The 24,974-nt window shown below is 34.5% G+C and overlaps 1 protein-coding gene across 1 annotated transcript in view; it reads left to right on the plus strand.

Moving 5' to 3' along the window:
- The window catches only part of GLRA3 (glycine receptor alpha 3), a 173,978-nt gene that overhangs the window by 737 nt on the left and 148,267 nt on the right, over positions 1-24,974 (plus strand). The window lies entirely within an intron of this gene.

Consider the following 24,974-nt stretch of genomic DNA (forward strand, 5'->3'; position numbering starts at 1 on the left):
ATGGCTTGTTCAATTTCTATTTCTGATATGGGATTATTTAGGTATTCTATTTCTTCTGCTGTTAATGTAGGCAATTTATATTTTTGTAAATATTCATCCATATCTCATAAATTGTTATATTTGTTGCCGTATAATTGGGCAAAATAGTTCTTAATGATTACCTTGATTTCCCCTTCATTAGAGGTGAGGTCTCCCTTTTCATCTTTGATACTGTCAATTTGGTTTTCTTCTTTCCTTTTTTTATTATATTGACCAGTACTTTGTCTATTTTATCTGTTTTTTTCAAAATACCAGTTTCTAGTCTTATTTGTTAATTTAATAGTTCTTTTACTTTTGATTTTATTAATTTCTCCCTTGATTTTTAGTATTTCTAATTTAGTCTTTATCTGGGGATTTTTAATTTGCTCGCTTTCTAATTTTTTGAGTTGCATGCCCAATTCATTAATCTCTGCCCTCCTTAATTTGTTAATATATGCACTCAAGGATATAAATTTTCCCCTGAGTATTGTCTTGGCTGCATCCCACAGAGTTTTGTAGGATGTCTCATCCTTGTCATTCTCTTCAATGAAATTGTTGATTGTTTCTATGATTTCTTCTTTGACAATTTGGTTTTGCAGAATCATATTGTTTAATTTCCAATTGGTTTTTGATTTTCCTGTCTAGGTGCCCTTACTAATTATTATTTTTATTGCATTATGATCTGAGAAGGTTACATTTATTATTTCTGCTCTTTTGCATTTGTTTGCAATGATTCTATGCCCTATTACATGGTCAATCTTTGTGAATGTACCATGTGCAGCTGAAAAGAAGGTGTATTCCTTTTTGTCCCTATTTAATTTTCTCCACATATCAATTAAATCTAATTTTTCTAGTACTTCATTCACCTCTCTTACCTCTTTCTTATTTATTTTTGGTTTGATTTATCTAGATCTGAAAGAGGAATATTTAGATCTCCCACTAGTATGGTTTTACTATCTATTTCCTTCTTGAGCTCTGCCAGTTTCTCCTTTATGAATTTGGGTGCTATGCCACTTGGTGCATACATACTGAGCAGTGTTATTTCCTCATTGTTTATACTGCCTTTAATCAGGATGTAATGACCTTCCCTGTCTTTTTTAATCATATCTATTTTTACTTTGGCTTTGTCAGAAATCATAATAGCTACTCCTGCCTTCATTTTCTCATTTGAAGCCCAAAAGATTTTGCTCCTACCCTTTGCCTTAAATCTGTGTATGTCACCCACCTCATATGTGTTTCTTGTAGACAACCTATGGTAGAATTTTGGTTTCTAATCCACTCTGCTATTTGCTTCCGTTTTATGAACGAGTTCATCCTATTAACATTCAGAGTTATAATTATAAGTTGTGCATTTGCTGACATTTTTGTCTTCTCCCCTAGTCTTACCCCTTCTCCTTAAACTATTTCCTTTTAAACCAATGGTTTGCTATTAAGACCCTATCCCTTATCCCCTCTCTTGACTAACTTCCCTTTCTACCCCCTCCCTTATTATTCCCCTCTTTTTTCCTTTTAAAGGCCTAATGAATTCCCTCCCCCTTCTTCTCCCCTCCCTTTTTTTGACCTCCCCACTCCTCTGCTCCTCTTGGTTTATCCTTTCTGACTTTCTCAGTAGGGTTAGATAAGAGTTTTATATCCCAATGGATAGTATAGCTACGCTTCCCTCTCCGGGTTGATTACACTGAGAGTCAGGTTGAAATATTACCTCTTAATGCTCTCTTCCTCTCCTTCTTATAATAGTATTTGTCCCCTCTCCTTCCCATGCCTTCTTTGTGTGTAATAGAATATCCTATTTTTCTTATTCACTCAAGTTTCTCTTTGTGTCCCCTACTAATCACCCCCCCCTCTTTCCCACCCCCCATATCATTTTAGACCTTTTAGTATTCCACCCTCTCCCTGTGAATTATTCTTCTGATTACTATAATAGTGAATACTATAATGGTGAATAGAGTTCACTACCGAGAATTATACATAGCATTTCTCCACATAGGAATACAGTTAGATCTTACTGAGGCCCTTAAAAAGGCAAATTTAAAAGTTATGAGTTTTCTTTCTTTCCCCTCTGTTTCTTATTTACCTTTTCATGTTTCTCTCGATTTTTTGTGGTTGGATATCAAACTTTCCATTTAGCCCTGGTCTTTTCTGTGCAAATACTTGGAAATCTTCAATTTTGTTGAATGCCCATACTTTTCCCTGGTAGTATATAGTCAATTTTGATGGGTAGTTGATCCGTGGTTGCAGGCCCAGCTCTCTTGCCTTTCTGAATATCATATTCCAAGCCTTGTGGTCTTTTACTGTGGAGGCTGCCAGATCCTGTGTGATCCTGATTGGTGCTCCTTGATATTTGAATTGTCTCTTTCTGGCTTCTTGTAAGATTTTTTTCTTTTACTTGGAAGCTCTTAAATTTGGCAATTATATTCCTGGGTGTTGTCTTTTCTGGGTCGAGTTTTGAGGGTGATCTATGGATCCTTTCAATGTCTATATTGCCCTTTTGTTGTAGGACTTCAGGGCAATTTTGCTGAATAATTTCTTTTAGTATTGAGTCCAGGTTTCTATTAATTTCTGGTTTGTCTGGAAGACCAATGATTCTCAAATTGTCTCTTCTAGCCCGGTTTTCTTGGTCTATCACTTTCTCAATTGAGATATTTCATGTTTCCTTTTATTTTTTCTGTCTTTTGACTTTGTTTTATTTGTTCTTGTTGTGTTGAGAGATCATTAGCTTCTAATTGCTCAATTCTAGCCTTTAGGGACTGTTTTTCAGCTATAATCTTTTGGTTTTAGGCTATGATCTTTTGGTTTTCAGCTATGATCTTTTGGTTTTCCTTTTCAATCTGGTCATTTCTGGTGTTCACTTTGCTCATCAGTTCATTTGATTTCTGAGCCTCACTTTCCAGTTGCAAAATTCTGCCTTTTAAACTGTTATTTTCTTGCCTGATTTCCTTTTGAGCTATTTCCCATTTCTCTAACCAAATCTTTTCCATCTTTCTCGTCATCTCAGTTTTGAACTTTTCAAGAGCTTGTGACCAGTTTTCATTATTATTTTGGGAGGGTCTGGATGCTTGTTTGTTCTCCCCCTCTATTTGCTCGGTTGTCTGGATCTTCTCTGTGTAAAAGTTGTCAAGTGTTAAAGATTTCTTTTTCCTATTAATCTTTCTTGTCTGAGCTTCCTGATTCTGGGTAGCCATTGTTATCCCAGCAGCTTTTGAGCTTTATCCTCCCACTCAGGTTCTGTCTGCGGTCTTTTGGGTCCTGAGGTCTGAGTTCTGGTTTTTCTCAAGGTCAAGCCCCCTAGTGGACCCCCTTGCTTGGTCCTCTGCTGGAGGTTCCTTTACAAGTCTCAGAGCGCTGCTTCCATAGTCGTATACCCGTCTGCACTGGTTCCCCACTCAGTGTTTCAGAGCCTTTGCTCACGTGAGTGCCTGTGTCCGTCTCCACCTGCACCCACGCTCTGTGTCCCGATCTCTACGCCCTCGCTCATAGTCCGTGTGCGTTCTTACCTTTTTAGGGTCCTAAATCTTGCTGCTCTCAGGAACAGGCCCTGGAGCTGCCAATGACTCAATGGGTGTCCCAAACTTGCTCTATTTCTTTTTAGCTCGCTTTGGCGCTATAGGTGATGTGTGTGGAGTGGGTGGGGTGGTTGCTCAGCCCGCGATTTAGTGAGAGCTGTTTCACCCCTTTATAGCATGTAAATGTCCCGATTCCATGTACCTTCCACACTGCACCCTGTTGTGGGGTTCCTCCATTTGTCTGGACTTGTTTTTATGTCTCCTTGAGGAGTCTTATATGTTTTGGTCAGGAGAGGTTAACAGCTACTTTTTACTCTGCCACCATCTTAACCAGGTAGGCCCTGTTATTTCTAATGTTCTCAATTAGATAACAGTCCACTGTCCCTCAATAGTCACTACAGTTATAATCTTTAATGAGACATTTAAAAGTTTCTCACTCATATTTACAACTCAGACTAGATTTTATTCATTTTTTAATGTTGTAAAGAGTAGTTTAGGGTCATAGATTAGCCCGCAAAAACTATTTAACCCTTTAAGAAGTTGATATACCCCAATACTGGCATTTATTTTATATAGTTTAATATCTGACTTTAATTAGAGCACAGTAATCTCATCTAAATGACAGGACTCTGATTCTGGAAATTGTTCTTACTCTTTGATCAGTTTCCTAAGATAATATTATTAGGTTATTTCTTTACAAAATATCTAAAAGAGTCACTTAAATTCTCTTGGTCTTAATTTTTTTTTCATTTATCACTAAGTATCTGAGGTAGTAAAATTTGTTTTAACAAAATTTTAACCATAAATTGGATTTGGGGATGATTATTTACAAATATATTTTGTAATTTCATTAAACCAAAGGTATCAGAATAATAAATAATTACATTAATATATTTATAAATATATTCATTTCCAAAATATCTATTTTTAATGATAGTCTATATCACAGGAATGAAGAGGACTCATAACTAAATACTTCCCTTTTTCATTATTTTGATGAATGTTGTAGAGGTGTCCTCTTCTAAAATAGCCAGTATGCATCTACATGTTAAGAGAATTCAAAATTTCCAAATGTGAATTAAATGTTATTACAAGTCTGTAGTAAGGAGTATGCCTAAATATGTAATATAGGATTAATTTTGCCATGTTGCTTGGGACAACATGCCAGTTGCCCTGGTTGGAATGTTGACCATTGCATGAACCATAGGGCAAGTACCAACTGCCAGTTGGACCCAGGATATATAAAGCCCTGGAGACCCAGGGCTGGGTGCTCTTCTGTTCTTTCCCTACTTCTCTTCTCACCTTCACTTCTACCTCTTGGGGATCCAGGGTGGCTGGGAGATGAACATGGGATCTTAGTTTCCCAGGCTAGGTAGGTTTAGGAGAACTTTGCTGAACCAATAAGAACATCAATTAGATATACCCTATCAAGAGTTTGCTACATTTTACCATCAAGAGATCATTTGTTTCTGTCCCAGGGCTGGTTTCTAGAGATAGCTGAAGATCAAAGCAAGGAAGTTCATTCAACATTCTGAACTTAGATCAAGGAGGCAGTACTAGACTAGATTCATAGGTTTCCTAACCCACTCTCCAAATCCTTTCCCCTAATCAACCTTTCAAATAAAACCTTAGTTTTACTTATGAAATAGTGGCTCCTACCTTCAACTCTGATCCAAGCAGACTACTGATCAAGATTCTAGGAGAGTAACAGAGTCCCTCCATTGCTATTAGACAGGAAGCACCACACTTCCTTTCCTGTCTAATCTCATTGTCATCCAATAGGAGTTACTCTCTCAACCAGGTTAGAGGCTGAAGGGCAATCTTCTTAAAGGGGATTCAATCCTTGCCAAAGGAAATTACATCAGTCCCTTGGTTGGCTTGGACACTGGGTGCTGGTCATTCCTACATGCAGCACCACCATTAAACAGCTTGAGGTTAAGCCACACTAGCTTCCTGACTGCTTACAGGTTTACCAACCTCCATAACCAATCCACCTTTATACCTTCATTACTGTATGCATCTACATGTTAAGAGAATTAAAAATTTCCAAATGTGAATTAAAAGTTTTTCCAAGTCTGTAGTAAGGAGTACTGCATAGTATTCATTGATGGGAATGTGTATGTATATAAACTCACATATAATTTCCAAGACAAGGAAATAATGAATGTACTACTTACACACACACACACACACACACACACACGCACACACACACACACATATATATATATATATACATATACATAAGATATGTATATAAATATGTTTCATATCTATATACACAAACATATATGCCTGTTTGTGTGTGTACATATATATTATATTAATATATGAATACATACATCTGCACACATATATATATATATATGTTCTGCTAGTGGCAGTTGTCCTTTAGAGCAAAATAACATCATTGGTGACATCTATTGATTCACACATAAATTGTATTTAAGTGAGGCAATGTTAAAGAAACACATTATCCATATCACTCTCTCTTCAAGTCATACAAGTCTAGAAGCAAGCCAAAATCAAGATGAAGATGCAATAGATGACTTTGGAGTCTTTAGTGTCTAACTAAATTGCAGGTCCATTGTAACAAATTGTTCTCATTCATTTCTGTCCTTTATACCTTTCTCTCTCTCTCTCTCTCTCTCTCTCTCTCTCTCTCTCTCTCTCTCTCTCTCTCCCTCTCTCTCTTTCCCTCTCTCTTTCTCTCTCTATATATACATACATACATACATATATATATATGTATGTGTGTATTAACATATTTGCATATATCCCTACATGTGGGTGGGAAGAAGATAATTAGCAAGGCTTTTGAAAAGAACCTCAAATTAAAGAATTTCATACTAAGAAATTCAAAGCTGTTACTTTTTAAAAAGTCCTCAGAGTTGTTAACTTGCTGTAAAAATCTTTAGTAACACTGTAAATATGACAAATTGTGTGAAGGAGAAAACTTTAGAGAAAGAAATCAACTTTGCTGATGAACAATTGTTTATTAAATAGTCCTATTAAAATGATACATGATTTTTTCCCTTCCTCCATATTAAAACCACTTGTGAAAATGTTTTCTGAATACTGGGGTACAGCAGATATGATCTATTTCCAAGTAATCAAACAAAACCTCATGCTGCATGCTCTTCATTGCCAGCTTTCTGTATGCCATTTGTACCTACTGTATATACAATGAGAGAATGATGTTGTAATATGAGCAAAGGGGTTCTAACAAGGATTCCAAGAGGGAAACAGTTCTTCCTCTACTATTGTTCCCCAAACCTCCTATACATTTACAGTGATGGCTAGAAAAGTGTTTTCATATACTCTGATCCACTATGCCTATATTTTTAGGAAGAGCAAAGAAAAAGTGAAAATGATTTCCTCTGAGCCAAGAAGTATATTATGATTCAGAAAAATCTCTGATATGTGCCAGGTCCTCCACTAGGCACTGGCAAACTTTCAGGTATTTATAAAAAACTCTTATTATCCTTCACTAAGATATTTGGGTGCATTTCTGAGGAGAACTTCCATAATTTCAAGGTGGGAAAGTATCAATATCTACCTAAACCTAACATCTTGTATCAGAATACTCAAAATTATCAACACACACACACACATACACACACACACACACACACACACATATATGGAGAGAGACAGAGAGAGAGAGAGACAGAGAGAGACAGAGAGAGAGAGAGAGAGAGAGAGAGAGAGAGAGAGAGCGCTAAATACTTATTGTTGTATCCCCTGTTTGTTGTAAATTATAAGTGTTTTCCTTTCCATTTTGTTAAGGTTTTCACAGGAATAGAAAAGGGAGTGGGATGGAATAATTCTAGTGTTATAAAAGATCAGGGTTATAAAAGACTATCATAATCTGTGTATTGCTAGTGAAAAGGAAAGGGATTCATCATGTCTCTCACACTTCTGAATGACAGTATGTTAGAGTTAGAAGCTTTTGAACTACTAGTGACCTTGCTCCATCTTTTAGGATCACTGATAACAAATGAAACAGAGATGGTTAGCATGCTGCATTGAATTTATGGAATCCACAAAGAGGTTAATAGATGTTATGTAGAGGAACTACTAGCTTCCTTTAGATTGCTTAATTTGTCTAGTGATTGGTCGGGAATCATTATTATCTGCCATTGTAGATGTTTGGGTAGAGTCCCTACTCCCTGGGAGATAAGACCTTCCCATTTCTACTATGAGAGATATGGGGGAATTCCTGAATGCCTTTATATTCATTCTCTGGGAACAAATATACCCTTCAAAGTGAGGTTTAGAGCTCAGATGTTCCTGGAACATCTCATAAGGAAAGGACATAAGGGTGGAGATTTCAGATATTTAGTGAAGTAATGTTCAGTGATCACAAATATCTAAAGTACTGGGTTTTTCTCCCTGAATTTATTTACTTAATGTTTTATAATATGCAATGAAAATTCATTAGGCAGGTGAGTAGTTTAGATTACTACATTTTCAGAAAAAGAAAGGGATTAGGGAAAGTGGAATGCAATTGTAATATATTTTTAAAATATTTTTCACTAATGTTATTTCACTTAAAAGTAATATTAGGCAAGTAGGAACTAAAATAGAACAAGAAAGAGTCTGGGAGGACTTCCTGACATATTTGCAACAATCCTGATAAGGTTATGTCTTCACAAGGGCAAGTATGACTGAAAGAACTCTGAGCTCATTTTTGAAGCTTAAAAAACTGTGGGAGCTAAGGCAGAGGTTGCATCAATCTATACCCCCAGAAGGCACTTACACATTTATACACATGTAATTGTTCTTCATACTCCAGCGGTCATGTAAAGGTCAAGGATATCATATAAGCCAGGGGTTCTGAACTGTTTTTTTCTGTGTGATGGATCCCCTTGGCAGTCTGCTTAAGCCTATGAACTGAATCTTAGAATAATGTTTTTTAATACATAGGATACAAAGAAACCTAAAGGTTAGTATGTATGTGTGTGCATGTTTTGTTTCATCCAAATTAATAGACTCCCTGAGACCTATCTAGACTTCTTGAGTTTCCCATTGAATATCAGGATACCTGATAAAGAAGAAAATTTTCTGTATTAGCATCACTCATCTCCTTTTGGGTATGGGACCTCTACTTGTTCAGAACATAGTAGGGATAGTAGGGGAAAATTAATAATTAGTGACCAAAGGAAAACTATTGAGTTTTTTTCTTTACTAAGTCAAGCTTTATTTCTCAATCCTTTCTATTCATGTCTACCAGAAGAATTCTTTTGAGGAGTTGACAACTGAAAGTGAGTAAATATATCTGGAATTCCATTAGGCTTTATGAAATTTAAATTATCTTTGAGTTGAAGGATGTTGTTTGGAGTTGAATAATTTTACATAGTGGTAAAATTTATTATGTGTCTTGTGACATTTTATGCTCAATAATAAGCAAATTAATGATGAGCTTTATAACAGCCGCATACATATTTTATAGCCCCTTAGTGACCACTTGAAATTAATGACACTTTAAATGAATATCAGTTACAAAGTTTTGCATTTGTTACTAAATCTAAGACTGCAGACAAAGTATGTTACTGATATTTGTAACAGCAGTGTGCCAATTATTCCCACAAGTCATTTCATGTGAAAAACCAAACAGTGTGATAAGTGAAGAACAACAACAAAGCCCAGCTGTTTTACTGAGAAAATAAAACAAGTGATTAAATATCCCATTTATAGGAGAAGAGCCTGTACTATCTCATTCTGGTCTTTGATGAGGGGTAGTCATTATTCATCCAAAAGGGAAAAAATGCCCAAACATTGAAAATGATATTTCAATGGTATCCTTTCCATCTTTTTTTTCCTCAGTCAGTTCAATTTAATGCAATTCTTGCACTGTTGATTTTTGAATGTCAAAAGAAATGAAAAGGGATTAGTCACCTTAATATTAATAAATTATTCAGCCTTAAAGCTATAAAGGATTTGTTTGCCTTCATAAAAAACAAGATTAATCTTATTTTTCTTCTATGCACTTCTGAGGAAAAGTTTAGGGGAAGTGAAAGATGATTGTCCCTAGTTATAAGAAGCATTCTTCCAGCTAAGGTTCAGAAAGCTCTTTTAATTGATAATCAGGGCTTATTACATGCCAGGCACTCTCTATGAAGTACAGATACAAAGATAACATTTGTATGATGTGATTAAAAAAACACACACAGACAAAATATGTTAAAAATTTAACTTTATTTTCCACTCAACACAAAAGCAGGTATGGGAGACTAAGTGAAAAAACTCCAACCTACATAAATTTGCATTATTTTGGGAAGCTTTATATGTCTGTAAAAGTAAGATAAGATCCAATTCCTGACATTGTTTGTCAAGAGTGTCTAGCCTTCTTTTGATCTCATGAATAGCAAGAATCCAGGAAGAAGAGTTAATAACCAGCTTGGGAAAGTACTTCAGAATGTTAGGGTACTTATCATATAAAAATCAGCACTACCTTGGTATCATTATCTCAAAAATTGAGCCCCCAGTTTCCCCACCTTACATAAATTATTAGGATAACTGAATTAATGATAAACACATGATATAAATATTTCACCATCCTTAGAAAAAATAATGAAAACAACTTAAATGGTAACCACAATGGGTCAGTCACATCATCCTTGTATTACAAAGAAACTTCAAATTACTGTTTAGAAGTGTATAAGTATGGGAAAAGTAGAAAAGGCCCTATACTCAATTTTTCATGTTTTAAAATACTTTTAATCAACCAGCTGGTATTTATTTAGCACTTTCTTTTTTGAATGACTTTAATTTCACTTTATATGTAATAATACAATATATGACAATAATATAATGCAAATGATTTGTTATAAGTATGTAATAAATCATAATAAATAATTACAAAAAATACTTACATTAGCAATGTCCAGTAATATATCTCATTATGTTTTCTTCCTCCTGTCAACTAACTCCCTTTCCCTAAGAATGCAGGTAGTCTTTGGCCTCTGGATCTTGAGGGAGCAGGAGTCTGTCTCTGAGGCAAGGCGCGACTAGGAGTTAAACACTGGCAGTTGAAGGATAAACCTTATTTAAGGTGGTCATAGGTGGTGGCTGTTTATTAGTGTAGATACGTAGTTATTGAATCAATTTTAGGTAGAGTAGGTTAGATTAGGCCTGGTCTGGTCAGGCAGAAGAACCTGTCCTTGAAGCCAGTTAGAGTATGGTTTTTAGAAATTTTACATAGTATTAGGAATTTTAGGGTATAAAATTAGTAATCTCTCTTTCCTCTTTTCTACCTATATATCTATCTATCTACACACACACACACACACACACACACACACACACACACACACACACACACGTATACATTTAAAAGCTGCTAGAAGTTTTCTTTTCTCTTAAAGGGATAATATTAATTTACAATTCTACTATATTCTCATCAAAACTTAAATTATTAAAAGCTGCTCTCTTATTTTGTCAAAACCTCTATTTTAACCCTTGCCTTCTATAATAAATATTTCCTTGTTTGTCATGTTATAAAGCAAGACACATCTTGATTACACTAGAGAAAAAAATCATGAAGGAAATAAGAAAAAGATTGGTATATTTCATTCTGCATTCAGACACCGTTTGTTCTTTTTATGGTGTTGGATAACCTTTTTTTTTTCCATAAGTTGTTTGGAATTTTCCTGGATCCTTGTCTTATTGATGAGAGTTAAATCATTCACAGTTGATCATTATAACATTTTGTTGTTACTGTAAAACACTTCATATGTCTATCCAGGGTTTTTTTTGGTTTGTTTTTTATGATCATCTTGTTTGGTATTTCTTATGGCACAATAATATGTCATTATAATCATATACTACAAATTTTTTAACTATTCCTCAATTTATGAACATCCCTGTAGATTCCAACTCTTTGGCAACACAAAAAGAGCTGATATAAATATTTTAGAACATATAATTTCTTTACTTTTTTTCCCCTTATTATCTTAGGAAATAAATCCAACATTGCTGGGTCAAAAGGTATGTACAAGCTGACATGACAAAAAAGGTATATGATAAATGTTCAAAGGGATGTGAAAAAATTGTGACATGAATACACTGCTGGTGGAGTTGCGAACTGATATTTGGATAGGATTGTCATTTTAATTATATTGGCTCTGCCCATCCATGAACAATCAACATTTCTCCAATTCTGTGAATCTGACTTTATTTGTATAAAAAGGGTTACATAATTATGTTCATGTTTTAGAAGATATATTCCTAGTTATTTTATTCTTTCTATGGTTAAGAGTTATCTTCTGAGAGACATTGTTAATGATATATGAAAGTGCTGATGAATTATGTAGGTTTATTTTATATGTTGCTGCTTTGTTAAAATTATTAATGGCTTCAATTAATTTTAGTTCAATATATGTTATTTCATATATATGTATATATATGATTAGATTGTTTTTGAAAAAGAGGTAATTTTATTACTTCTTTGCCCATTGTGATACTGTCAATTTCCTTTTTTTAGCTATTCCTAGTATTTCTAGTACAATATTAAATAATATTGGTGATAATAGTCATCTTTATTTTACTTCTCATCTTACAGGAAAAGCTTCTAATCTATCCCCATTACAGATTATATTTGCTGATGGTTTTAAACATATATTTATTAAAGGAAAAATCAATTTTTCATATCATTTCAAGTGAATTAAATAGGAATGAATGTTATATTTTCTCAAAAGCTTTTTCTAGATTGATATAATATGATGATTTTTGGTTTATTTGGTACTTTTTGTTGTTATAATCAATTATATTAATAGTTTTCTTTATATTAAGCCATTCTTGCACACCTAATAAAGTATTGTTTCATTGTAATGTGTAATGTTTGTGATATATTGTTGTAATCTTATGGCTAATATAGACCAGGACACATACACACATATATACATGCATGCACATATATATATGTGCATGTGTGTGCACTGAATTAGTTAAGCCACCAAATATTACTACTTAAAGAAATTATATCATTAGGTTTCAACTTTTTTTTCATATTACTTTCCTTTGAAATGTTAATTAACCCAGAATGCAAATTAACTCAAACACAACTCACACATATTCAACTTCTTTTTATTAGCATTCAGGGATTGTGCTCTCTCAGTAGAACAAAATAGACATCCTAGTGGGAGGGGAAGCAACGTATCAAATGGGCTACATTAGTAGCAAGAAAAATAATTTATATATACATATATGCATATACAATCATGAATATGCACACACATGTGTTTGTGTATGTATATATGTATGGATAGACATGCATTTATATAGTATATGCACATATATAGATATGTATATATGTACTGTGCATATGCAGATGTGTGCATTTGTATGCTTGAGTGCAATTGTGTGTGTGTGTGTGTGTTTGTGTGTGTGTGTGTGTGGTGTGTAAAAGTTCTTTGGCCAGACAGCATGGAGTGCAGAAAGTGGCTGGATTTCAAGTCAGAATATCTTATTTATAACCCCCACTTTGCTACTTGCTACCTGGGTGACCATGGAGATAAACTTGCTTTTCTGGACTTCAGTTTCATCACATGTAAAGTTCACAGAGTGCATTAGATGATCTCTTCATTCCTTTCCAGCTCTAAATTGATGATGTATTCCCTAGTGCAATTTTTCTTGTGCAAGATTACTCTATTCATTAAGAAGTTCCCAAGTGGGAAGGCAGGGCTAGATCTGGCCTGCAGATTGATATTTCCTCTCTCTGAAGAATCTAAAAGGAGAACTATTACATTTGTCATTGCCATATTTGTATCATCCTTTGGTGGTTGAATGATTAATATTAAGGAATTATTAATATGATGTTCTAATTACACATACACATTTTATCACATACCTAGGATGACGTGTATCTATGGAAGTTAACGAATGTAATTTATTTTTTTAGTTTTAAATATAGAATAATCACCACTAGATGACTTATAAGGTGTCTATCACTTCAGGGACTTAGGATATCTCAAAGTACAAGGAGAGAAAATTTTACTATATCATTTAAGCAGTAGGTTATGAGAGCTAGGACTACCTGGTCCTGCCTCTGATCTATATAGACTTTATGATCTTAGGCAAGCAACTTAACCCTTATGTTTTCTAAGCTCTCTAGAGCTATCAGTTGCAGAGAAGGTATAAACCTGCATTAGTAGGCCTGTAGCAATCTGGCAGGTCTCTAGAGCAATAAAATATCAGTTCCAATGTCTGAACCTATGTAATTTACCATTAAGAAATCTAAATCCCAGAGAGGTTAAAAGGTAGACAAATAAGGAATATAACCACAGATTATTTCATGGAGGAAATGGTTCATTATTAACTGCTTTCCTTATAAAATAAGCTCATTAAGAAAAATTATTGAACATGACCTGAAAAGGTAAAGCAAAAATTAAATTTTTAAAATATTTTAAGGTCAATCAAGCCTCACATTTCACAAAGCATCCTCTTCTCTTCTCAGAATCAAAAGAATCCTAGTTTATGTGACCATAGGAACTTAAATTTAGAAACATTATGGGTGTTGAAGGGCATCTAGCCCAACGCCCTCATTTTGGAGTTGAGGAAATGGAGGTTCAGAAAAGTTATGACTTGCCCAGCAAAGTTACAGAGAATAGCACATCTCCTAGGTCCTCTCGCTCCAGATCCAAGGCTGTTTTTTCATTTTTAAATTTATTTATTTAATTATTTCTTACTTTTAAATTCCTGGGTATCTCTCTCTCCCTCCATGCACTAGAGAAGGCATTATTTAACAAAAAGATTTTATAATGTATATATATGCAAAACTATGTCTTACTTATTTCTATTTATCAGGGTTTCTTTCATTGTAGCTTAAAAATAAAACCTGTTCAGGCCATTCCCAACTCTCAACACAAACACTTATGATCATTTTTAGTGAGTACTTACTGTAAGGATTATATTAGCATTTAAAAAAAAGAAATGTGTTATGGTACCCTTTTTCTTTGTATTTTTTCTCTTTTTCTTATTAAACTGTAAGCTTCTTAGCAGAAGTGATTATATTTCTAAAGATGCTTACAGCATTCACTGAATGCTGACTGACATGCCAATTATCAGGCTGAGCCTTGTGCCAAAGGAATATTCTGAGGATAACCTTTGTTGTCTTCCCATTGGTATGAATGCATGTGGTTAATACTCAAAAGAATTGCCAAATGTATAAAAAGAATAAAAGAATATTACCACATAGATGCAAAATTACTCAGAAATAAAGTTATCAGTGATTTGAGCAATCCTTTCTTTAACTTCCATCCTTTCACAGTTTGTGTATTGTACTGAAGTTCTTTTTGAATGTTACCAAAGCAAGAAGATTAAGAATTTGTTAAATAAATTAGAGGTGTTGACCCGAATGACAATAAGAATTTGTGCTCCAATATTCTGCATTTTTAAAGGTGAGGATCAGGATTTTTGAAAAACCAGACTTAATATTTCTCCAGGTTTAGATATATAGGTAATGCTTTTCCTACCGTAGGAGAGGTAGAGGGACTGGACCTGTGACTCTATTGATAGAAACATATTCCAAATAAGGAAACTCCCTCTACCATTTCAGGCTAGCTCCTTCTCTGAAATGTATGAACTTTGAGAGTTTCCTAAAATCTACCCAAGGTCATGGAGATAGTATGTGTAAGAGGCAGGCCCTGAACTTGAGACTTTTTGATAACAAAGCCAAGTCTCCATCCAGTTACATTTACTTCTTCACATTCCAGAAGATTATTGAAAAATAAGCTTGTATTATTTGAAAAATTCATTGAAAAGTAATGCATTTGTATGATTTAATGAAACAGTATATGTTAAGAATCACTAGGTAGGGCAGCTAATGAATTGAGAGCCAGACCTCAAGATGAGAGGTCCTTGATTCAAATCTGCCCTCACATGGTTTCTAGCTAAGTAATCCTAGGTAAATTGCTTAATCCCCATTGTTTAGGCCTTTCTGTTCTTCTGCCTCAGGGTCAATATTCTAAGACAAGAGAAAGAGTAAGAAGGAAAGAGTTTGAAAAAAAAGGTACTATTTCCAAGCTCTGTGTACAGCACTAGGGTTACAAATACACAAATGAAGCCAGTCTCTACCTTCAAGTTTAGATTTTAACAGGAAGAGACAAAACATAAATGGAAAAGTACCTTGGTACCTTGATTTGAAAAGTTATACTTATGATGAATGGAACCATAGGGGAGTATGTTGATATACTTTTGCCCCCTAGCAGTACTGATTATATTAATTTGATTTCTGTTCTAGAAAGGAGGACAGGGTAGGGAGTGAAGGTATGCTCATAGGGAAAAGGTGTTTGTGAAGAAGATGACCAGAAAGTAAATTGAAATATGGCTGGAATTAGCCTAATATTGTGGGCCACTTGAGGTACTCACCAATTAAAACAGGCAGAATTTCAGAGCAAAAAGAGTAAAGGCATTTAAATTTGAGTATCACAGCAATGCCATGATATAGGTACTCTTTCTGCCCACACACCAATATACATATAGGCATATGTATAAATACATACTTGTTTGTATATATTTATATGAACCTGAATATAACATTTCTATTATTATTAAATTATTAATTACTTAAATCATTGAATTATTTGAAAATTAAGATTTTAATGTTATAATTTAAAAGCCAATTGAAAGGGTTTTTAATTTTCTTTAAAGTTCAGATTGCTTCAAATACTTATAATTGAGTTCTAAAGGATGTATTTTATATATGAATACATACACATATATATTTCAAAAAGAATTATATACCATTTTACAGATGAGAAATCTGAACTTCTGAGAAGTTAAACAAGTGATTTGTCAGTAGTCGCATAGATAGAAATATTGGAATCAGAATTATAACTCAGATTTTCCTGACTGTAAGTCCAAAAATTTATTCCTTGTACCATAATCCTTCTTTTTGATGAATCAAAGCAGACTTTTTTTAAATTTTATTTTTAAGAAAAATTTTCCATGGTTCCATGATTTATGTTTTTACTTTCCCTTTCACATACCCCCAACTCGCCCCCCAATAGCCAACATGCATTTCCACTGGTTTTAACATTTGTCATGAATCAAGGCCTATTTCCATATGATTGATGGTTGCATTGGTGTGGTCATTTGGAGTCTACATCATCAATCATGTCCACATCAACCCATCTGTTCAAGCAGTTGTTTTTCTTCTGTATTTCCTCTCCTGTAGTTCTTCCTCTGAATGTGGATAGTGTTCTTTCCCATAGGTCCCTCAGAATTGTCCTGGATCATTGCATTGCAGCTAGTACAGAAGTTTGTTACATTCGATATTACCAAAGTGTATCAGTCTCTGTGTACAATGTTCTTCTGCCTCTGCTCCTTTCACTCTGCATCAATTCCTGGAGGTCATTCCAGTTCACATGGAATTCCACCAGTTTATTATTCCTTTGAGCACAATAGTATTCCATCAGCAGCATATACCACAATTTGTTCAGCCATACCCTCATTTTCCAGTTTTTTCCAACCACAAAGAGTGTGGATATAAATATTTTTGTACAAGTCTTTTTATCTATGATCTCTTTGGGGTACAAACCCAGCAATGGTATGGCTGGATCAAAGGGTAGACAGTGTTTTTAGCACTCTTTGGGCATAGTTCCACACTGCCATTCAGAATGGTTGGATCAGTTCACAACTCCACCAGCAATGCATCAATGTCCCAATTTTGCTACATCCCCTCCAACATTTATTACTATCCCCTGTTTTCATTTTAGCCAATCTGCTGGGTGTGAGGTGGTAACTCAGAGTTGTTTTGATTTGCATTTCTCTAATTATTAGAGATTTAGCACACTTTTTCATGTACTAATTGATAGTTTTGATTTCCTTATCTGAAAAGTACCTATTCATGTCCCTGGCCCACTTATCAATTAGGGAATGGCTTGATTTTTTTTATACAATTGGTTTAACTCCTTGTATATTTGAGTAATTAGAACCCTGTCAGAATTTTTTTTACAAAGATTTTTTCCCAGGTTGCTGTTCCCTTCTGATTTTGGTGGCATTGTTTTTGTTTGTACAAAACCTTTTCATTTAAGATAATGAAAATTATTTATTTTACATTTTGTAATTTTTTTCTAACTCTTGTTTGGTTTTAAAATCTTTCCTTTGCCAGAGATCTGACAAGTATACTATTCTATGTTCACTTAATTTACTTATAGTTTCCTTCTTTATCTTCAAGTCATTCACCCATTCTGAATTTATCTTGGTGTAGGGTGCGAGAGGTTGATCTAAACCTAATCTCTCCCATATTGTTTTCCAATTTTCACAGCAGTTTTTGACAAATAGTGGATTTTTGTCCCAAAAGTTGGGCTCTTTGGGTTGATCATACACTGTCTTGCTAACGTCACTTACCCCAAATCTATTTCACTAATCCACCCTTCTGTCTCTTAGCCAGTACCACATTGTTTTGATGACCACTGCTTGATATCTATACAAGTACAGCTTGATATCTGTTCCTGCTAAGACACCTTTCTTCTCATTTTTTCCATTATTTCCCTTGATATTCTTGATTTTTCGTTCTTCCAAATGAACTTTGTTATAGTATTTTCTAATCCAGTAAAATAGTTTATTGGTAGTTTGATGGGTATGGCACTTAATAAGTAAATTAATTGGGCAGAATGGTCATTTTTATTATGTTAGCTCATCCTATCCATGAACAGTCAATGATTTTCCAATTGTTTAGATCTAGTTTTAATTGTTTAGAGAAGTGTTTTGTATTTGTTTTCAATATAATTCCTGTGTTTGCTTTGGTAGATAGATTCCTAAGTATTTTACATTATCTAAGGTGATTTTAAAGGGTATGTCTCTTTCTAACTCTTGCTTCTGAAATGTGTTGGAAATATATAGAAATACTGATGATTTATGTGAATTTATTTTGTATTCTACCATGTTGCTAAAGTTTTTCATTATGTCCACGAGCCTTTTAGTTGATTCTCTAGGAATTTTTAAGTAGACCATCATATCATCTGCAAAGAGTGATAACTTGGTCTCCTCACTGCCTATCTTAATATCTTCAATTTCTTTTTCTTCTCTAATTGCTACTGCTTGTGTTTCTAGTACACTGTTAAATAATAGAGGTGTAATGGGCATCCTTGTTTCACTCCTGATCTTATTGGGAAGGCTTATATTTATTCCCATTGCATACGATGTTTCTTAATGGTTTTATAAATATACTTTTATTATTTTTAGGAAAGGTCCTTCTATTCCTATACTTTCTAGTGTTTTCAATAGGAATGGGTATTGTGTTTTGTCAAAGGCTTTTTCAGCATCTATTGAGATAATCATGTGATTTTTGTTTGTTAGATTGTTGATATGGTCAATTATGTGGATGGTTTTCTTAATGTTGAACCATCCTTGCATTCCTGGTATAAATGCCACCTGATTATGGTGGATAACCCTTTTGATCACTTGCTATAGTCTCTTAGCTAGTATTCTATTTATTATTTTTGCATCTATGTTCATTAGGGAGATTGGTCTATAGTTTTCGTTCTCTGTCTCTGTTTTTGATCTGCCTGGCTTTGGGATCAGGACCATATTAGTGTCATTAAAGGAATTTGGTAGAACTCCTTCTTTGCTCATGATGTCAAATAATTTGTATGGTATTGGGATTATTTGTTCTTTGAACGTTTGATAGAATTCACTTGTGAATCCATCAGGCCCTGGCGATTTTTTCTTAGGGAGTTCTTTGATGGCTTGTTCAATTTCTTTTTCTGATATAGGATTATTTAAGTATTCTACTTCTTCTGCTGTTAATCTAGGCAATTTATATTTTTTAAATATTCATCCACATCACCTAGATTGCTATATTTATTGCAATTTAATTGGGCAAAATAGTTTTTAATGATTACCTTAATTTCCTCTTCATTAAAGTTGAGGTCTCCATTTTCATCTTTGATACTGTGATTTTGGTTTTCTTCTTTCCTATTTTATTATAGATTTACAAGTACTTTGTCTATTTTATCTGTTTTTTCCATGTACCAGCTTCTAGTCTTACTTATTAATTCAATAGTTCTTTTACTTTCAATTTTATTAATTTCTCCTTTGATTTTTAGTATTTCTAATTTAGTTTTCATCTGGGGATTTTTAATTTGTTCAATTTCTAGTGTTTTAAGTCATATGCTCAATTCATTGAACTCTGCTCTCCCTAATTTGTTAATATATGCACTTAGGGATATAAATTTTCCCCCTTAGTACTGCTTTGGCTACATCCCATAGATTTTGGTAAGAAGTCTCATTGTTGTCATTTGCTTCAGTGAAATTATTAATTATTCCTATTATTTATTCTTTAAGTAACTTATTTTGGAGAATCATATTATTTAATTTCCAATTAGTTTTGGGTTTACCTCTCCATGTATCCTTGCTAATAACTATTTAATTGCATTATGATTTGATAAGTTTGAATTCATTATTTCTGATTTTTTGCATTTGTTTGTCATGTTTCTATGTTCTAGTACATTTTCAATATTTGTGAATATTCCTTGTGCTGCTGAAAAGAAAGTATATTCCTTTTTGTCCCTCTTTCTTTTTCTCCGTATATCTATTAACTCTAATTTTTCTAAGATTTCATTTAGCTCTCTTTTCTCTTTCTTATTCATTTTTTGGTTTGATTCATCTAGATCTGATAGGGGAAGGTTCAGGTCTCCTACTAGTATTGTTTTATTATTGATATCTTCCTTGAGCTCTGCCAGTTTCTCCTTTAGAAATTTAGATGCTATACCATTTGGTGCATACATGTTGAGCACTGCTATTTCTTCATTGTTTGTACTGCCTTTTATCAGGATATAATTACCTTCCTTATCTCTTTTAACCAGATCTATTTTTACTTTGGTTTTGTCAGAAATCGTGATTGCAACAATTGCCTTCTTTTTCTCAGTTGAATCTCAATAGATTTTTCTCCAGCCTTTTATTTTTACTCTATGAATGTCTGCCTTTGTCTTGTGTGTTTCTTGTAGACAACATATGGTAGGATTTTGGTTTGTAATCCACTCTGCTGTTTCCTTCTGTTTTATGGGAGAATTCATCCCATTCACATTCAGAGTTATAATGATAAACTGTGTATTACAGGTATTTTGATTCTCTCTCCTTGTCCTGCCCTTGCTTCTTTCACTATTTCCTTCTATACCAGTGTTTTTTTAATCAGTTCCTCTATTCCCCTCCCTTTTTGTACTTCCTTTTCTCCACCCTCCCTTCTTATTGCCCTCTTATTATTCTTTAAAGCTATGCTGCCCCCCACCCTCTCCCTCCTTAGTATTGCTTCCCTACCCACCAGACTGTTTGTTACCATTCTATTTTTCTATAGGGCAAAAATTAATTCTCTGTCCCAAATGATCTTATTGTTCTTCCCTCTTAAAGTTAATTTCTATGCACTTAAGAATTAATTATTTCCTTTCTCCAACCTCTTTACCCTTCCATTTTATTAGTCTTCCCTCTTCACCTTATGAGCTTTTTTATGAAATATAAAATTATTCCATTTTGTTTGTTTTTCCATTTCTTTAATATTATCTCCTTTTTTACCTGTAGTTTTATAGTTTATATATATATACACACACACACATACATACATACATATATCTTGATATTTCATCCTATACAGTTTGCCCCTATTCCCTCTAAGTATAATTCTTCTATCTACCCTGTTGATAAAAAGAATTTTTAAGAGTTACCAATATTTTCTTTTCTTATAGGGATATAAGTCAATTGAGCTTATTGAGTCCCTTAAAGAAAAGGTTGTTTGGCTTTTGGTTTTTTGTTGTGTTTTTTTTTCCACACTGTCTTAATTACCTTATTGTGATTCTTTTGAATTATGTGTTTGAACAGCAAACTCTCTGTTTAAGTCCGTTTTTTTTCCTTTATGAATGCTTGGAAGTCTTTGATTTTGTTGAATGACCATACTTTCCCTTACAAGAATATAGTCAGTTTTCCTGGATAATTATTTCTTGGTTGTAGACCCAGTTCACTTGCTTTCTGGAATATTATATTCCATGCCTTTTGGTCCTTCAATGTAGATGCAGCCAGATCCTGTGTTATCCTACCTATGGTTCCCTGGTATCTGAATGATTTCTTAGCAGCTTGTAATATTTTTTCCTTGGTCTGATAGTTTTCAAATTTGGCTCTAATATTCTTGGAAGTTGTCAATTGTGGATTAAATGTAGGAAGTGATCTGTGGATTCTTTCAATTTCCACTTTTCCCCCTTGTTAGAGAATAATAGAAAACTTCTCTTGTATAATTTCCTGTAGCATGATGTCCAAATGTTTTCTTTTGTCATGATGTTCTTACAGACCAATAATTATTAAATTGTCTCTTCCAGATCTGTTTTCCAGATCTTTGATTGTGTCAATGAAGTGTTTCATATTTTCCTCAAATTTTTCATTTTTTCATTTTGTTTTATATATTCTTGCTGCCTTGTGAAGTCATTTGCTTCTAGTTGTTGAATTATAATTTTTAAAGACTGAATTTTATCCCTGGGTTTTTGATCATCTTCTTTCTGGTCTGCTTTTCTTTGTATATCATCTTTAATCTTTTTGCATCATTTTTCAGCTGGTCATTTTGGGCTTTTAAGACATTATTTTCTTGTTTTAAATTATGTATTTCCTTTTCTTAATTGTCCTCAGATTCTGTTGATTGTTTTCTGAGTTCTTGAGTTATTTTAATTTTGAGTTCTTGAGTTAATTGAATTTTGAGGTCTTGAATTAATTGATTTTTTGATTTCAATTTTGAATTGAATTAATAATAGAATTAAATTCTTCCAAAGCCTATGTCCATTTCACTGAAGTTTCTATATTTTTTCTTGGTGTTCCTTTATCTTCTTCTGATGCATTTGCTTTTTGTTCAATTTCTGGAGAGAAGGTTTCTATTCTGATTTCTTTTCTCTTTTTCTGCTGTTTACTAATATTTTTTCCTTCTTTCTCCTCTGTAATTGGCTTTAATCTTGATCCTCTGATCAATTTTTTTATCTTTGGGTTTGTGTTATTCAGTCCTGGGAGGGCTTCTCTGTTTTGTTGATTAATTAGGTTATTGGGATCTGAGGACAGATTTTCCCCAGCTGGTGGTAAAAGCTAAAGAAGTTAATTCAGCTACTTTCATTGTAGTCAGTGGAAAGGGGTTTTGAAGCTTCCCCGCCCTGTGAAGACTTCTTATCTGCTGTTTTGACAGGATTAAGCCAGGTGGGATTGATCTGCACAGCTCCAAGTGCCCTGAAGTCAGGTTTTCCCCAGCTGGTGGTAAAAGCTAGAGAAGTGAGTTTGGCTTCTTTCATTGAAGTCTGTGGGTGAGGGGTATTGGAACTTCCTTGCCCTCTGAAGACTTCTTGTCTGCTGTAGTGATAGGATTAAGCCTGAGTGTGGTTGATCTACACAGCAAGGAGTGCCCTGAGGTAAAAACCTGGAGAGAAAGGGAGGGGCAGCACAAGATGGAGGATATGTTCACCCTCTCTGGGTTTCTCCCCCAGCAGCTTCCCTGCTGTCTGTGATCAGAGCCTTGAGTTTGGCACAGCTGTGCCAGTGAGACACTCCCTGGGACTAGGGCCCAAGCCCACCAAGAGTTTCCAGGATCTGCTGGAGACTGAGCACATCAGATGGAGGAGAGGATCTGGGATCTTCCTCCTTTCTTTCCCCTCCCTCCTGAGAGTTCCAAGAATTCAGGCTTTTTTTTTTCCTTTTGTTTTCCATGTACCATTTAAGTTGAGTTCAGCTGGAGGATGCCCCAGCTCTGTTGTGCTTTCAGATTTGGTTTTCTGTTCCCTCAGAGGCCTTTGTCCTTGATTGGCGATGAAAGGCTTTATGGAGTTCTGGAGCCTTACTGCTTCTACACCTCCATCTTCCCAGAATCTCTCAAAGCACAGACTTGATAAAGCAGGTTGCCTCCCTTTTCCAGAATGGTGATGGACTGGGGAGAAATCTGAGACAGTGGGAAACATGGCCAATACAGGAATTTTGTTTTGCTCCATTCTTTATATTTGCTACAATGATCATGATTCCTTCTTTTGTCTTTTTTCCATTTGTGGCTGGGAAGAGGTAATTAGAGGGAGACAGATAGAATTTTCTTAATTAAAAATAATAAACCAACTGAAGCCTTAAGAGAGTAAAAGTTGTCTGCCTCATAAATTACCATAATAACAGTAATAATATTATATTGAATGCTTGGTAGAATTGTTGTTGTTGTTGTTTTGCCCTTTCTGTCCCCAATAATCCCTGTCTAGCTTATAATAATTGTTTTAATAAGTGTGCTTTAACTGAGGAAATGTGAGTTAACTAAAAGTAGATAATTTATTTTGCTCTTGCTATGTTGAGAGCACTGTACTACCTAATCTTTGAGCTGACTATAAAGACATGAAAGGTACTTTCTCTTTCCTTCAGTCTTTCAGAGTCTACTTAGAAAGTTAAAGTTATACATATGAAATGGTCTAATACTTACAAAACAATTGAACAAATGTCAAGGATGTAGGACCAACAATACAAGAGCTTAAAATTTTTTAATGTTAAAAGTTTAAAATCAATAGAATTTTTTAAAGGTCAGATTGTCTTAATTAGTTAGAATTGTGTTCTAAAGGAAGTAGTATCTCTCTCAAAAAACACTTAAAAATAATTAGTTGAAATGAAAATGTCTTATAATTTAAATCATGTTGAAAGAATTTTCTTTATAATGACCTTAAAGCTGAGGGTTGACTAAAAATGGGGCATCCCTCTCAGCTACCTATAACTAGAGATTACTCCTAATGCCGAGGTACTCCTTTTATTAGGTTAGTGGCAAATTCCATCTTCTTCACTACCCAGCAGTTGATCTTAGGCCCTAGTGACCATTCTGTAAACAGAAAAGCAAGTTGAAGTCTCCCAAACTGAGCATAGATCCAGTGGTGTCACCTGAACAGGGCAGCCCTGCCTCCCATTAGGGGTATGATCAGACTCCCAAGTTTGAGATGAATCAATCAACTGTGTAATGTGATAACCAAATAAGCTAATGAAATCTTAGCTCTAAAAAAAGAAGCATCATATTCAGAATATGATGAGTAAAAATGCCACCATATCCTGTTAGACCATGTTTCAAACATTATGCCTTCTTTCTTGTCACATTTTTAGAAAAACAATGACAAGGTAGAGGGCAACCACATGGTGGGGAGACTAGAAATGAGATCAAATGAGGAACAGAACTGAGGTTACTTGTTCTGAAAAACAGAAGATATAATCTTCAAAACATAAATGTCTTGACTTCCGGGTAAGATGGCGGCAGTGTAAGGAGCAGCTGCTCGATCTCTCCTGACAGAACCATACAGGACCCCTCAAGGGGAAATAAAAACGAGTCCAGAGGAACGAAGGAACCCCACAACAGGGTGCAGCATTGAAGGTACGCAGAATCGGGGCATTTCCACGCTATAAAGGGGTGAAACAGCTCTCACTAAAACGCGAGAGGAAGAAGTCCCTCCTCCACCCCCCACACTGCACACCTCCAACAAC

The sequence above is a fragment of the Gracilinanus agilis genome, chromosome 6 (assembly GCF_016433145.1).
Source record: "Gracilinanus agilis isolate LMUSP501 chromosome 6, AgileGrace, whole genome shotgun sequence".
Lineage (NCBI taxonomy): Eukaryota > Metazoa > Chordata > Mammalia > Didelphimorphia > Didelphidae > Gracilinanus > Gracilinanus agilis.